Source organism: Miniopterus natalensis, chromosome 17 (genome assembly GCF_054644295.1).
Source record: "Miniopterus natalensis isolate mMinNat1 chromosome 17, mMinNat1.hap1, whole genome shotgun sequence".
Classification (NCBI taxonomy): domain Eukaryota; kingdom Metazoa; phylum Chordata; class Mammalia; order Chiroptera; family Miniopteridae; genus Miniopterus; species Miniopterus natalensis.
Window position 1 is genome coordinate 8,779,748 of NC_142097.1, and position 16,718 is coordinate 8,796,465.

Here is a 16,718-nt window from a genome sequence, read left to right on the forward strand (position 1 = left end):
CTGAGCCATGCCAGTGGGCTGAATCCTGTTTTTATTTCCATTTCTCACTCTGCTTGCTCTCTCTCTGTCTGGAGCCTCTCAGAAATTGTGCTTGGCAAGTTGGCGCCCCCTTCAGTTATGGCGCATCGTGTGTTTTCCAGGCCACAGCTTCCTCCTTAGCTTGAGCAGTCAGCCCTATCCCATTTGTCTTCTGTCTTCCAGAACTTTGTGGAAACCTCTCTTTCACTGATGATTCCTTTCCAGTTCTCTTCGTTGCAGAGCTATACCTCCTTTACGCCTCTCGCCCTCTTTATCTCCCCTGAAACCATATCTTTTCCAGAGTAAATCTGATCTGATACCTGATACTGCTATTCATCTATCCAGATGTGTCATATAGAAATCTTAGTAGACATCCTCATTAAGACAGAGTTCAGGGCCTCTCCACATCTGGGGCTTAGACAAGCCAACAAATATTCTTCAAGCATGTACTACAGTAGGCATTACAGGATATATAAAGATGTGAAAGATATATCTCCAGTCTCATAGTCTAGTGAGAAGCCCATAACATAGGTGGGTAGAGCAAGGCCCAGAATTACGTGCATTTTTATAGGTTTAGCTTTTTTGTTAGAATGAACCTCAGACAGTTTAGCTGGCTCCCTGGCAATCCTTTTCCTCACAGAAATGGGAACTTGGCAAATAATACAGTGAAGGGCATATGACAACTCATTCATTCTTCATTCATCAAAGATTTTTAGAATACAATGAACTGTGCTGTGAGCCGAGAAGAACACAGAAGTCCATCAGATATATGCCTGGGCTTAAGGAGAGATGAATCTAAAACACTTTTTTCTTCTTTTTTTGGCATGCAGGAAAGCTTGATTGTCATGGAATTGTTACACTTTGCAAAAACTGCCATGTAGAGTACCGAAACTCTAAGTGACTTAGGAAACTGGCACATCTTCAGTAAGCAAGTCCCACCTTCAGAATTTTCTCAGCCTCACCCTCAGTGCTCAGCTATAGAATATTCGTTTATCTTGTTTAGTATTTCTTTCTTACTAGACTAAACAAGATAAATACTGAACAAGATAAATTACTCTTAAAGACCAGGCAAAATGAGAGAAATGGTATGAGAACAGTGCAGGTAAAGTGTTCTGAGAGTTTAAAGTAAAGGGAGAAATTACTTCCTGCAAGTGTGTGAGGAGGGAGGGAAATTAAAACAGGCTCATTGGAAAATGGCCCATTGAAAGACAAGTGGACAAGTGAAAATGGTGAGGAGAGCGTAGTGCAGGGTGAGTCCAGATTACAAGGAGAAATTCATCTCAGCTGGACCCAGAATTTCAAAGCTGCTCACAATATGTCGTCCTGAGGAATTCCCTCTTCCTGGAACATTGCTTCTAGCGCTGGCTTAATTAAAGCATAGATTTCCTCTGACAGCACCTCGTTCAGTTGAGGGTCTTGACTGTTCATGACTTGAATGTCTGAGCACCATGAAAGGACAGCTCCCCAGCGCCCCCCTCTCAGCACCCTGATCTTCTGTAATCCCATGGGGAAGCCCGTGCCCTGCAGTATCAGCCTCTGTCCATTCTCCTGGCTGGTGCTGGCAGACAGTTGTGATTGGCATCCGCACCACCCGCTTCAGCCCTGCCCTCCCTTTCCTCACTGAATTACAGAGGTTGGAGAGTTAAAAACTGGTTTCGCAGACTCCTTGCCACAAGGAATCCACATGTGGCTTGGCTTCTACCTAAGAGGACTTGAGATAGAAGTGACCGCTGTGAGGTGTTAGCGATGCGCAGGGAGATGGGATGTTCAGGCGGGCGTGGTGCTTGGGGTGTTCACCTCCTTGTGGGGAGCTCAGCAGAGTCCAGCCCCTGGTTCCTGTGGTCCTGCTGGCATGTGGCGGGCAGCTGCAGCAGTGGCTCGGGATTGTCCTGTGCGGTTGGCTCTACAGGTCCTGGTCACGTAGCCTCCACATCTGGTTTTCTGGTCATCCTGAAGATTTTATTAAGCGCTCAGTACCCTTTAAAAATAAAAAAAATCCCCTTTGCTTAAACTAACAAGAGTGGATGTTGTCATTGACAACAAAACCCCCACCGATACCATGTTTTGACATTCCACTCATCCACCAGGTTTCTTGAGGATTTTGACACTCAGTTCACAGTTACCCATTTGGCCCACCTTTGGGCTGCTATGCTAGGGAATGACGTATCCAACTCTGTAGTTTCATCGTTTCTCCACCTGCACGGCTGCATCCTGGAGCTCGCATACCTGGAACTGCATCACTTCTGAAGTCCCTCTCTGACCCCAACCATGTATCAGTCCACTTTCTTACTCCGCTCAGGCCTGCTCTTAATCCAAGGGACCTTCTGTCTCACAGTCGCCTCTATCCTGCTGACATATTAGTCCAGCTTTCTTTCCCTGTAAGTCTCAACCCAGCAGGTGTTCATTTCAACTACACACCCACCAGCATGCAGTTTCCTCACTTTCAACCTACCTGCACGTTCACTGTCTCTTATGATATCTTATGATAACCCTTAATGTGCTGTGCTAATTAACATAGCCCCTGCTCCCACATGGTTAGTAATAAGAATGTAATATTAGCTAATGCTTATAAAGTGCTTACCATGTACCAGGCATTGTTCCAAGCACTTCGATAGATTAACTCATTGAATCCTCACAACTATCCAATGAGATAGGGGCATTTAATGTTCACATTCTACAGATGAAGAAACTGAAGCACAGAGAGGTTGAGCAATTTGCCCAAGGCCACACAGCTAGTAAATGGTTGAGCTGGGATTCAAACTGTCAGTGTTGATAATAACTGGACTCTGTTTACATTCCCTTTGTCTGTTTTAAAAGATGCCAAGAGCCCTGGCCAGTGTTGCTCAGTGGTAGAGCATCGGCCTGTGCACCCAAGGGTCACAGGTCTGATTCCCCATCAAGGACACATACCTGGGTTGCAGGTCAATCCCAGGCCCAGTGTGGGAGGCAACCAGTCAGTGTCTCTCTCACATCAATGTTTCTCTCTCTCTCCCCCTCCCTCCCTTCCACTCTCTCTAAAATTCAATGGAAAAAATATCCTCGGGCAAGGATTAACAAAAAAAAAAGATGCTAAGATATCTGTGCATCTTTATGTGGATATTAAAAATGTTTTCTGTTTAATCATAAATATGATTAATATCTCACTGTTACTATCTCATATTGTGGTTTCAAAAAGCAGCACTCCATTAATATACCTGCCATCTTTTAATGAAAAAGTTTCCCTTTTAGCTTCCATATTATTTCCTTGCTGTGCCTTCTGATTTGAATCTCAGTTCTTTTGATATAGTGTTATGCTATTGTTGATAAATGTGTTCAGGCAACTATTGAATATGGATTTCTGTATTACCCTACAAATACCAGTTCTGTTATCTCCCGTTTTGCTTACTTTCATAAATGAAGCATAGCAGTTTGGGACGTCAACTGCTACTTTTTCCCTCCCCTGTCTTCTGAGTCCAGCGTGGTGTTAGACTTGAGTTCCAAAATCAGACAGTGTAGGTTTGCACCCCAGCTCAAGCACTGAGACCTTGGCCAAGTTCCTTAACCTCTTAAGCTTCAGGTGTTCCACCTGTAGCAATGGGGCAGCCATATTATAAACTGAATGGGAACAGATCACCGTGGACCACTCCCACCGCTACCCCCAAACACCCCACCCCAAAAGGTTAACCCCAGTACATCATGTCACACTTTCCTCCCCAAACAAGCGTGTACCCATGGTGCACATACAAAACAGCTTTAAGAATTTTAATGAAGTACAGTTTACTGAAGGTTTCATGTTGAGACAGAGGAACAGGTTACATTGTACCCCACAAAGCCAGTCTTCCCTTCAAAAAAAGAAGAGTCGCTGCTTTGTCTTCCCTGCTCTTCCCCCAGAAGCCCCCTCAGCCGCCTTGGTCCTCGCCCCCGGCCTTGGCTCAGGCGAATGCTCTCGAGCTCTTCGGCTTTATCCGGCAGGTGGGAGGAAGCCTAAGTTCCTGGAGTCAGTGACTGCTCCGCCTGTAGGAGAGCAAGCAGAGGAATTTCACTCCGTTAAATCAAGTGTTTCCATCTGAGCCTGACTTAAAGAGTTGGTGATTCCTTGAGTGTTTCCAAGAATGGTGAGAGTGTGCACTGCCCTGCTTGGGGATGTCTCCGGTGGCCGCGGAGGGCCCTCCCAGGGAACGGCGTGCGTGCTCCTGCCAGCCGCTCCCAGGGCAGTCGCCGGGCGCGAAGTCCACGTTGATGCCAGCAGCCTCCTCCATGAAGTCCTCTTATTTAGATCTTGGTTATCAGAGCTCCTGGTCGGTTGGTTGGTTTTTCCCTCTTGTGAAAAAAATAAGCGTTCATTTTCTGTCTCCGGATCATGGTTACATTTATTTCCGTTACTTTTCTGTATCTATTTTTTCTGAAACATTATTTCAGGCTGTTCATCAACTTTAATAATAGTCAACTTGATTATTGACTAATGTATAAGGAAGTACTTCTTACAGAGAAGATAAGTTTGTCACAATAGACTTGAGCATGACTCTTAATCAAATATGAAATGGTTTCCATCGATAGAGAGAGGAAGGGGGAGAGGGGGAGAGAGAGAGATCTATGTGAGAGAGAAACATCGATCGGCTGCCTCCCGCATGCTTTCCAACTGGGGATCGAACCCGCAGCCTAGATATGTGCCCTGACCGGGTATAGAACCCGCCACCTTTGGTGCACAGTACAACACTGCAGCCAGCTGAGCCACACCAGATGGGGCTATATGGAGTTTTTGAAGCTAATGCAAAGAGGTCAGTAAGACTATATTTTCTAATCATTTTATTAGCTTTAGCATTTGTACTTCTACTTTAGAAATTTTTTAAAATCTTACAAGTCTGATAACCTCTCCCCTTTTCTTTAATTTGCTTCATGTTTAGTGAATCTCACCCATCAAAACTAAAGAGCCCACTGGTCTGGAAAGTTACATGAAAATTCAGCAGTGGGAGTACTTATTGCTTCCAGAGAAGGTTCTTCATTGTCGATTCTCTAGGAGTCAGGAAAGAGTGTACACTGTCGGGCCAGGGACTTCAGGGGATGAATTTCCCAGGGCTTAATCATTCCATAAGGCCTCTGAGGGTGACTTTTTCCCCAATAATCTACTTATCTCAGTAATTGACCCCTCCTACTGCACTGTGAGGAAAATGAGTCCCCCAGGTTGTTTGCATGATAAGTAGCTGGGAATTGTGTGAGCCTTTCACCAAGCAGCCCCGAGTTAATTGTAGCGGCCCGGGCTAATGGTTTCCCATGTTAGCTGGCAGGTTCCGTGAAGAAGAGGTCTTGAAAACACCCTTTATCACGAGGACCTCGCATCCGAAAAGCTGAAATCTTAAAAATGTTTGCTTCATCCCTTGCAGTGTAAACGGGTGAGAAAAACGCCTTCTGGAGATGGGACTAGCAGCTTTGCAAATAGCTCTAGATGTCAGCGACTTGGGGAAGTTGGGGAGGTTTTTGTTTCTGTTTTTTCCAGCGGATCTCTCTCATTTGCCCCCACCCCTAACCCCTTTTCCTTAGTTGTCAGAATTGAGGATAAGCTGCCCATATGCAAGCACACAAGCAGAAAAATCACTTAGGAAAAAATAAAATACTCTTCCTATAATTTTCTGATTGTATTTTTTTTTAGATTCATTTCATATTCTTGAAATGTTTAGTACTAAACCCATCAACTTAGCAAGTCAAAATGGATTTTCTATGTAGGAAAACAGTCACTGGAATACAGTTTACTCTGAAAGGAGATGCGGCTCTTCTGCACCATGTCCTTAGAGGTAGAGAGGGTTACGTAGAATTGAAGGTCTGGAAGCGGGCGGAGGTTGGATGGAAATTGGGTCGGAACAAAGATGCTGTTTCCCACATCACCTGACTCCTAGGGGAAGCTCAGAAAGGTTAGAGGGAGGGGAGCAGGTTCCTGTGGGAAGAAGGCTGTGGGAACAGGAACCAGGAGCGCCTGCTCTCCCCTCTGCCCGCTTGCCCTCTCTGCTTGGTCAGTGCGCTCCTGTCCAGATCCCAGCTCAGCCCTCACTTCCTCCAGGAAGCCCCTTTCGTCCCCATACCAGAGACTCTTGTGCACGCCCACGTCTTGCTTCCTAGCACCTGCACAGGACCTTGTCTGTTTTTTTCACGCCATTATAATCTCAGCTCCTAAGTTCTCAAACAGTATTTGCTGAATGAGTGGGTGGATAGATGAGAGTTCAGTTGTTAAAAGTATTTCTGGCGAAGGATATTGGGGCGAGTTCGTGGCTTAACTGATGGCTCCCCAGAAAGAATTTAAGACCCTTGTTAAAAGGAAGACAGGGGAAGAAAAATTGTGAGCCTAGAAAGCATAGGTTCACAAAATGTGTGTGTGTGAAATATTCTATAAATAAACTGGCCTTGGTATATAAATATGAGAAAAGAATGAATTCTGAGTGGTTTTTCTAAGAAACAGGTGACTGAATGTATCAGCCTGGTTTCCAGCGTAAAATAGATGGCATTCTCAGCTGGGTAACTTACAGAGGTGTTAGCAGGGATGAGGGAGCCAGCAAGAGATAGTGGGGTACATGGGGACTAGCAACAGTGGGAAATCATTGCTCGTACCCATCCCCCATCCCAAGGGAGCAAGGAGAGAAGACAGTGTTGCTGAAGCTTAGTGAGAGCTGGAGCTGGAGCTGGAGAAGTGGCCAGCAGACAGCGAGGGGGGTGGCGTGGGGGCCGTGCTGACGCAAGGAGAGACCAGAATACTCCAGCCTGGCTCTCTCCTGATCTCTGACCTCCAGGCAGTGCCTCCATTCGCCAAACCCAAGAGGAAGCCAAAGGCAGGAGATCCAGGTGATGCAGTATGTGGGGGTCATCCCCACCCCAGATCCAGAGTGCAGAGAGGAATGGAGAAAGGATCCAGAGAGGCAAATGGAAAATAATCCGCCTGGTGAGGGAGTTTAGATTCATGGGGCTTTGTTTATTTTGTTGGTAGTGAGAAAAATCTTTGGAAGTACATAAATTATATATTGTAATTACCTTGATTACTTACAACTGTGGCCAGTGAATTGTTTTAGTGGTCAATTTTCCCAAATGCCTGTAATTTAACTTTTTAACTTTTCTATTTACTTTTGATTTTGATTTACCCCCGATACAATGAACAAGGTAAACCCTGAGAAGTTTTCTCCTGTCTTCTTGCCTCTTTCTCTTCCCCATATAGGTAACCCCTTCTAACAGTTTCTCAGGTCTCCTCCTAGTGTTCCTTTTGCAGATACAAGCAAATAGGAAAAATATATGTATGTGTGTGTGTTATATTCCTTCCCCCTTATGAAAGGTAGCATATTACATATGTATAATATATGTTATATATGTATCTTCTGCATCTTGCACATTCGTATTGTATGTGCGCATAGGTATATCTATAGGATAAATTCACAGACACGGAAATTTTGATGAGTTTTGCCAGGCCGCCGTTTGCGGAAACTGCCCGGGTGTCCCCAGCAGTGTTGTGTGAGAGCTTTCCCCACGGCCGAGCTCAGAGTGCGTTGCTCAGCTTCTGGAATTTTGCCAATCTGATGAAAAATATTATTTCATTGTATTAGGTTGAACCACATGAAATTGCAATTTATGTAGGTCAGAAATGGTAGGCCCTCAGTGATTTCATATGGTTCAGCCTAATAGCTTTGTTTTATGTTTTTCTTAAGAGTGAAACAGAATACCTTTTAATATGTTTTAATGACTGTTTGTATTTCTCTTTGTTCTGAACAGCATGTTGATGTTCTTAGTGCATTTTTCTACTGCTAGTCTTACCAGTTTTATGGAGACCTTTATACATTAGGAAAAAGACTCTTTGGTGATAATGAGTTTCAAATAATTTTTCCTTATTTGCTTATGATTTTTTGCATATAATCCACATGTAAGTGGACCCATGCAGTTCAAACCCATGTTGTTCAAGGGTTAAATGTATGTGATTCCAATATGATTATTATAGTAGCTTATTCAACACCGTGTGTGTGTGTGTGTGTGTATCATATACACATAAAATTATTAATGTTGGTAAATGGCAGAATTAGGGCTATTTCATTTTTCAAGTTTTGTTTATATTTTATTCAGTAAATGTGTTAATTCTTTTAAACATATATTAATTCTACAACATGTAAAAGAAGATATTTTAAGGAATATCACATAACTTATATATATTTCAAGCCAAAAGGTTTAAATAAATTGCTAGGACTTAAAATTAATCTTCCAAATTAGTATATAATCATGGTTATGACCATAATCAGTAGGAATAAGGGTGGACTTATTAAATTAAATGAATGGTATTAGAACAACTGATAGCTATTTTTAAAAAGAAAAAGGTGGGTCTATACCCCATCCAGGATAAACTCCTAATGGGTCAAAGTTTTAAATGCAACAAACAAAACCATTAAAATTCTAGGAAAAATCCATAGAATTCCTTTTTGTCCTTGGAGTGGAGATGACCTTGCCATGACTCAAAATCTTAGTATCATAAAAGACCGAGCCCTGGCTGGTGTGGCTCAGTTGGTTGAGCATCACCCCATGCACCGAAAGGTTGCTGGTTCAATTCTCAATCAGGGCACATGCCCAGGTTGTGGGCTCGATCCAGGTCGGGGTACATAGGAGAGGCAACTGATTGATCTTTCTCACATCGATGTTTCTTTCTCTTCCTCTCCCTCTCTCTCGCTCTTTCTCTAAAAATCAATTCTAAAAACACTTTTTTAAAAAAAGATTGATAATTACAACTGTATAAAAATTTAAAATATTTTAGAAAAAGGGAGGTCACTTCTCCAGTGGGTTATTCTTTCCTTTTTGCTGAAGTCAAATATATTGAGGTTTAACTTACATACAGTAAAATTCAACATTTTTATGTGACCAGTTTCAGGAATATTGACAAGCAAATATAGTTGAGTAACCACCAGCACAGGCAAAATATTGAATATTCCCACTGCCCCAAATAGTTCCCTCATGCTCCTCAGTGGTCAGTTCCTTCCTTCCCCACCTCCCCTTCCAGTCCCTGATGATCCCTGATCTGAAGCCTGTTCCTGCTGGTTTTGCCTTTTCCTGGGGTCATTCTTGGCGCGCTCTCTCTCTCTTTGCCTTGTGTCTCCCTGTGCTGTATGGACCCCCATCCCCAGGGTCAAAGCCAGGCTTAGGGGCATCATGCCACACTTCAGGAAGAGGAGAGTGTTAACATGCATCGCTGATGTCCTCCGACCTGGGAGTGGGGCACATCGCCTCTGCTCACTGCCCATTAGTGCGAAGTTAGGCACATGCTCACCTAGATGGGAGCGTATCTATTACTGTTGAAGAAAGGGAACGGAACGGGAACCCCGATGGACTAATCCAGCGATCTTCCCTGCGGCCTGGCCACCAGTCAACTCACACAGAGAACACACCCTCTTCCCAAGGGAGACAACCCCAAACCCTATCCATTTCCTGAGTCCTGCTCAAAGGCCAGGACTGCTGAGTTGATGGAAGGCCTCCAGCTGGTTCTGAGGTGGTTCCCCATGGTCTAGGGACCTCAAAAACTAAAACACAAGCTATGTGTATCTCTCCTTCCCATCTCCTCCCCAGGTGTAGGGTTTCTTTCAGAAGTTATATAGAACTTTCATTCATTGTGCCAGGCATCACCTTCGAGTACAGCAGTTGTACACCATTTCTGTACATAGTTATGCTTGGTTTTCTGACTTCCGGCTGGATTAATGCTGTCTTCCCCATTTTAAAAGCAGCTACTTTGGGGTTACCTGAAATGATAGATTTGGGAGGGGCAACAGTAAACCTGACCTCTGCCACTGGGCTGAACCTCTTTCTTTGGCTTCATGGAGGCCATTAGAAGGGCTGGGTCCACCCACAGTCCCATCCCCTGCTGTTCGAGGTCCTACAAAGCGTGGCCTTTCCAACTCCGGAAGGCCCCGTTTTTCTAGACTTTTTTCTTCCATCTCCTCTCATAAACCGGCCAATTCTTGCATGAGCTCATCGCTTTCTTGTAATGGCTTGCTTAAAGTTAACAAATTATGTAGAAGCATTCATTTCTTTAACTACCACATGTGCATTATCTCTAAATATATTTAATTATGTTATTACAGTTATTTTAATAGAAATCTGTTAAGCAATCTCCTGCCACCTAATTTTTAGGATTAAGTTGTTTGAGTGTGAATAAATTCCTTAAAAAGCAGGCCTATAAAATCAAGCATATAAAGAAATGTCATTAATAGCACAAAAAACAGTACTGCCAGCACTGTTGGTGTGGGCAGAGGGGTACAGGGTATTTACAAGGCAGTGTCAGCACCCTGTAGAATTGGGTGAGGACCGGGAGGATTTGGCTCTTACCAAGTCGTCTTGTATAGAGATTACTATTGAAATAGGTCCAATGAGATATTAAAACATGGAGAATGCAAATGTAATGACCCATAGTCAGAAAAGGTTATCGATAGCTTTGAGAGGAGGGTAACTAGCGTACTTGAATACATACAAATATTAGACTTACTAATAACATCAAAGTTGTCTACTTGAAAAGGCTAATCAAATAGGTAAATGTATGTCAAGTGCAATGGCAAAAAGAAAAAACAAAAGCTCACATCTTCCCAAAACTGCTCTGGTGCGAAGCACTTTTATAGGCAAATTCTTTCAAACATCCCTGAAAAAATAATTTCCATGTTATGTAAACTGCTTTCAGAGTATAGAGGGAAAGGAGAGCTTCCCGTTTCATTTTATAAAGTTTGAGTAATTCTGATATCAAAACCCAACAAAGACAACATATACACACAAATCTGTAGTCCAGTCTCACTTATGAATATGATTGTCCTAAAAAGAAAAATCATAAATAAAACACTAGCAATTCAGTACTCTTTTAAAAGAATGAAGCACTGCGCCCAAGTCAAATCATCTCAAGAATGCAAAGAGGGGCCAGTGTTAGGAAATATATTAGCATAATTCTTTTTTTTTCTTTTTTTTTTATCAGTCCTCACCCAAGGATATTTTTTCCATTGCTTTTTAGAGAGAGTAGAAGGGGGGGGGGGGGAGAGAGAGACAGAGAGAGAGAAACACTGGTGAGAGAGAGACATATCGATTGGTTGCCTGCCTCCCAAACACACCCCTGCCGGGGTGGGATGAGCCTGCAGCCCAGCTACTGCACTTGACCAGAACCTGCTGCCCTTAGTGCGCAGGCTGACTCTGTAACACTGAGCAGCGTGGGCCGGGGCCTAATATTATTCTCCACATTAATAAATGGAGAAAAGCCATATGATCACCTTAATAGACACTAAGAAGGCATTTAATAAAATTGAGTATCTGTTCTTAGTTTTAAAAAAAGGAATGAAATGTTTAGAGTAGACATTAAAGGGCACTTTATTGTCATGCTGCATAAAAGCTCACGAGCTAAATGCTACCATCTTGCTTGATGGTATAAAATGAGAAGATCAGCTCAGGGAGAAAATTAGAATGTCCCTTCGCACCATTGATATGTATCGCTAACTTAAAAATCTAACCTCTACAATATACCAATTAGTTCATAAAGAGGAATTAAAATTATCATCATGTTTGTAAATACTTACAACCTTCTACCTGGAAATTTCAAAAGAATCAGTGGAAGAACTAAAAAGAAAGCCAAATCCTTTGCCAATTATAAAATAAATATACAAATATACAAAGTTGTTTTCTCATGTAGCACCCATAACAGTTAGAAAATGTCACAGGGAGCAGAGAAAAGATCATGTTAACAATAGCTACCAAAAAACTCAACAAGAAGTAGGACCTATGAATAAAGCTATAAAATGCCTCTAAGGTTCAAAGCCCAACCCTGGGTGAGGCAAAGTAAGGGGGGGAGTGGACGCAGTTAATCATAACTGTAATTGAGGCTGTCACAGCTCAAAGGGAGAGCCGCAGGAATCGGGGCCGCTCTGAGGCCTCAGGAAGTGGAACATGACTCTCAAAGCCCCCAGGACTCTGCCCATTAGGATCGCAGGGCTCTGAACAGCCCTGAATCCAAGGGCTTCCCACCGTGGGCAGCGGCGGCATCGATTTATGTAGCAAGGACAGCAGTTGTGTGGCATGTGGGCGAGGAGCACTTGTTTCTAAGACACCGACACACCATTTGGGTTAGTGGTGGAGCTGCATCCCATCTGGTCCCTGTTTCTGCTTTGGCCTCACTCCCTCCCGCCACAGACCGGCTTGCTCATCGCGGCAGAGGGCATGGCCCCTGCAGCCCCACATTCGCATCCTTCCTCCGCGGAAAGGTTCCTTCCTTACAGCAGTTAGGAGGGTCATGGGGAAGGGTTCTCTGTGGGCTGGCTGGGGTCTTGCATCTGCCCCTGAAAGGTGGGTTATTGTGTTTGGCTTAGCCTTTGGTCAAGGGTGAAGACAGGCTGTTTTATCAAAATGGTGTGCAGGTTGGTTGGGGTGACAGTTGATAGGCAGGAAAAGCTAGAGAAGATTTTAATACATGTAGGAATATGCTATATTCCAAGAGAGGCTGGCTCACATTGTGGAGATGTAGGTTTCCTCTAAGTTAATATATAAATTTCATGCCATCTAATTTAGAATTCCAAAGGGAGCTTGGGGGCTACTTGGCATCATGATTCTAAAGTTCTTCTGCAGCAACTGACATACGCAGTGGGCTAGGAAAATTCTGCCCAATGGAAGGGGACCAGCTTAATTTCTGTATCTTCATCTTAGTATTTTACCTTCTATCCTAGGCTTAAAATATGATCCAGTGTTGACATCTAATTTTTAAAGCTTTCCTCCCTGTATAATTTTTACATAACCCAGGGAACTCTGAATTAGGTATTCAGAGACCTGATATCTGACACTCTTCCATCACTCAAATTTTCAGTGTTTCCTAGTACTACATGCTATGGGTTTTCTTTAGACATAAAAGGCATACTCCCTTCCCATCCTGTTTATTATATTAGGGCTTTTACAACCAAAGATGGATATTAGACACTGTAAGTTTGTCACTCGTACACAGGGAATAAGTTTGCCAAAATAAAAAGAACAGAAAGAAAATGCCAAGATCTGACTTGAAATGATAAGAATACAAAAGAATTTTGGGGTTGGTTGGTGAAGAATTGTTGGGGGTGGGGGTGGTCGACATGGGTTTAAATGTAAGGATATTTATGGAATAGGAGTAAGAACCTGACCTTGTACAAAGTTTTCGATGATGCCTGAGATGGTGTAAGCAAGATGGCATGTGCTGCCTCCCCTAGCCAAAGGAAGAAGGAAGGTGGAGAGGAAATGTCAGTCAGAAAGTGCATGGGAAGTAAATGCTGGTCCGAAGAACTGACATTTGTCATTTTGTTTTGTGCTTGCAAATGGCGCTCTTCTTGGGAAAGTAAACCCACGTCTGGGAGGGAAAGTGCATGTGTAAGGCATGCTAATGCCTTTGTAAATATGTGTCATGTCTCATTTCTTTGGCTTTTGAAACAGTTGGGGAATTTTCAGCTCTGGAAATTTGTAAAAATGGGTGAGATAAATGTTTATCTTGTGTGATTTATGTTTGTACCAGGCCTAAGTTCAAAGATCTAGATTAGATAACCATTTAAAGTTCTCTTCACCTCCAAGAGCTGGTAAAGTCCATTGATTGAGGCAAACCCAAGGAGTTTACATTGCATTCAGAGCAACAAAGAACTTGAAAGGATTGCTTCTAGAAAGAGAAGTAGCCCTGCGCCACTGACTGGAAGCAAGAAATAGTGTAACCAGTGTTAGGTTAAGTAGCGCAGGAGTGAATGCAGAAAGGCAGCCAGTCCCCTTCTCCACACCATTGGTTTCATAGCTAAAAGTTTGCTTTGTAAATGGTATGCAGATACGGTAAGACCTTGCATTCTGTGCAGCATATGTTTGGAATTAATCATGTAAGCACATTTGCACCAGCTGAAGCTGGAGCTCCCAAACGCATGGAAAATGATGGTGAGATATGAATCTAGGAGCAAAGGTCATGGCGCCTGTGCTAAAATGCACGTTGGGGAAAGCTTATCCTGGTCGCCAGTGCCATCCGAAGTCCAAGAGCAGATGTGAACCCAAGATGGCCCTCAGACAATGAACCCTTAGGCCAAAGGGAATGACCTTCTTCAACTAATGGAGAGCCAATGAAAGTGAGAGGGCTCGCAGAGCACCGAGAGGAAAGCCAGGTGCGAAGGGTGGCCCATCTGGCTAATTGGTCACAGGCTGTAAATCCCCTCCAGCATCTTTCTTCTGAGCCACATCTGGCCTCACTACTTAGGAGAACCTGGATCTTCTGAGGAGCTGCCCAGGAGTGTTTGCAAAGATGAATGCCATTCAGGTTCTGGTTACGTTTTCGGTTTTTTTATAAAGGTGAACAACAGAGGTACATCTGTTACTTGGAAGAGGGGAAAAACAAGGCAGCCGTGGGACAGGGTGAGGAAGATGTTGGAAGGTCACTTAGGAAAACCTGGACTCTTTGCCCCATCCGCCTTTCACTGCCAGGCCCTCTTCCATGCCTGCAGGTGCCTTGGCTGGCCCTGGGCAGAAGCACCGAGGTCAGGCAGTTCCTCTTCTCCCAGTTCCCTCCCTGCTTCTCACTTCCTCACACACCTTCCTCCATCCTGCGTGCCTCACTTTTCCACCTGCTTCTGCTTAAGAGCAAGGGACTCCCCTAAGTGCATTCATGCTCGGATGTTGGGGATAGAAAGTGTTGTCTCCTCCAGTGATACTTCTACTTCCCATGGGAGCAGAGTACGAGAATGACCGTGACATCAACTGTAATCTCCCTTTGGTAGAATTTCGGGCACCCAGAACCTGTGCTGGGAGGACATTGGGAGCAGAAAGGACTTGCTTTTACTTACCAGGTTACCCCCAACTAGGCGGCCACGTGGTCTGGCCTGTTAGGTGCATGGAGACAGCTTGTGTTAGGAATGCTGCTTAGCATCCACGGGGGCCCCAGAGTGTCCTTTCAGGAATGTGCCCTTGGACTGTGCCCTTGGCTAATACACTTTACTGGGTATCTGCCACTGCCTGGCACTGGAACCTCACTCAGCTGGTCCCATGTTGAAATTGAAGGTTTTCATTTTCTCTCTCTCGGGTACCAACCAAGGCAGCATTTCCAAATCTGTTCTCTTGCCTCCTTTAGCCCTATTTACAACTCCAAGCTTACTTGGCATTTTAAGCAGATGGAGAGTGATGGCATCCAGCCGGAGTGGCAGGAGAGGTGGCAGTAATGAGGTTCTCATGCTTGGTTCTGGTGGTAAAGCTCTGTATCCACAGTGGAGTGGGAGTGGTGCCCACAATGTGTTCCTTGGGCCTGGAGATGTGCTTCCAGGCTACGTGAATAATGATAGAAGCCTTGAGCATCTCTGAATCAGGCTTAGACCTGCAGTTCCATTAGGCAAACATAAGTTGATAAGAGCTAATATTTATGGGGGCGCCCTGTGTTTTGGGCACTATCCTGAGTACTCAACGAACGTAGTATCATTGAACCCAGACTCACCCTGTGTGACACGTACTGTCATCCCCGTTGATGAGATGTGGCAACTAGAAAACTCACCGAGCGCTTACCTTAACAACGTGTGTGCTTTTCTGTATATGTGTTATACTTCAGTAAAATTTACTGTTCTAAAACAAAGATGAGGCCACTGAAGCCCAGAGAAGTTCAGTAGCCTGCCCAGAGCCACCGAACTGGTGTGAGCGGAAGCAGGAGTCAGCCAGCACACGCCCCACTTTGGAGCTCACTTAGCCCACCCTCCATCCTGCCATCCTGCGCATTTAATTACAGACTATCATCATGCCACAGGGCGAGCAGTTCATACAAATAACTGATATTTTATTCTCTTGCACAGCTAATTCTTCATCTTGTCATTTCTTTATTATCTAGAAGGGTCCCCATTTTTTAGTCTTCTCTTTTAACCACTTACTGCTTTTTTCTCCTATCCACTTACTTCTCGATTGTTGAATAAATGAGTGCGTGAATAAATCATGTCATAACATTTATACTAATGTACATTTTTTAAGACAATGTCCTAAATCCACTCATTTCTTCATGTAGCCCATAAACCATGATCAAATGCCTGCTATGTGCCAGGGACTAGGAATATATAGTTGAATAAGACAGTCTCTTCTTTCAAAGGGCTCAGAGTCTAACAGGGGCAGACAGACGTTTCTTTAATTAAGTCAGTGAAGTGTTCTGCGTCCTAAGATAAGATCTCTCTATGTGGTGAGCGCATCGAGGAGAAGGTGGGTGGGGTAGATGGGAAAGGCGGCATGGGAGAGAGAACGCCACGTTTTGAAAGATGAATCCGTGCTGGCCAAGGGCCGGGGGGTGGCAGGCCAAGGCTCACAGTATTAGTCTGCTTGGGCTGTCATAACAAAATACCACAGTCTGGGTGGCTTAGACAACAGAAATTTATTTTCTCCCAGTTCTGGAGACAGGAGGTTCAAGATCAAGGTGCCAGCAGAGTTGATCTCTGGTGAGGCCTCTCCTTGAGTTGCAGGTGGCTGCCTTCTTGCTGCACCCTCACATGGCCTTTCCTCCATGGATGCACGGGGGGGGGGGGGGGGGCTCTGGTGTCTCTTCTTTATGAGGACACTGGCACTATTAGGTTAGGCCCCCGCATGGCTCCCCACTTCCTGATGTCTCATCGCTGAGGTACCACATTCCCTCCGCCCATGCTTTTTTAAGAGTCCTTTCCCATGATAATGTTTTCTTGGGTGGGTCACTGGACTTGATCACATCTTCTATGTCAGTGTAGTTACCAACTCAAAAGGCCCTTAAG

General features: G+C 44.2%; 1 protein-coding gene across 1 annotated transcript in view; it reads left to right on the forward strand.

Moving 5' to 3' along the window:
• STX8 (syntaxin 8) overlaps window positions 1–16,718 on the forward strand; it is a 220,663-nt gene that overhangs the window by 174,219 nt on the left and 29,726 nt on the right. The window lies entirely within an intron of this gene.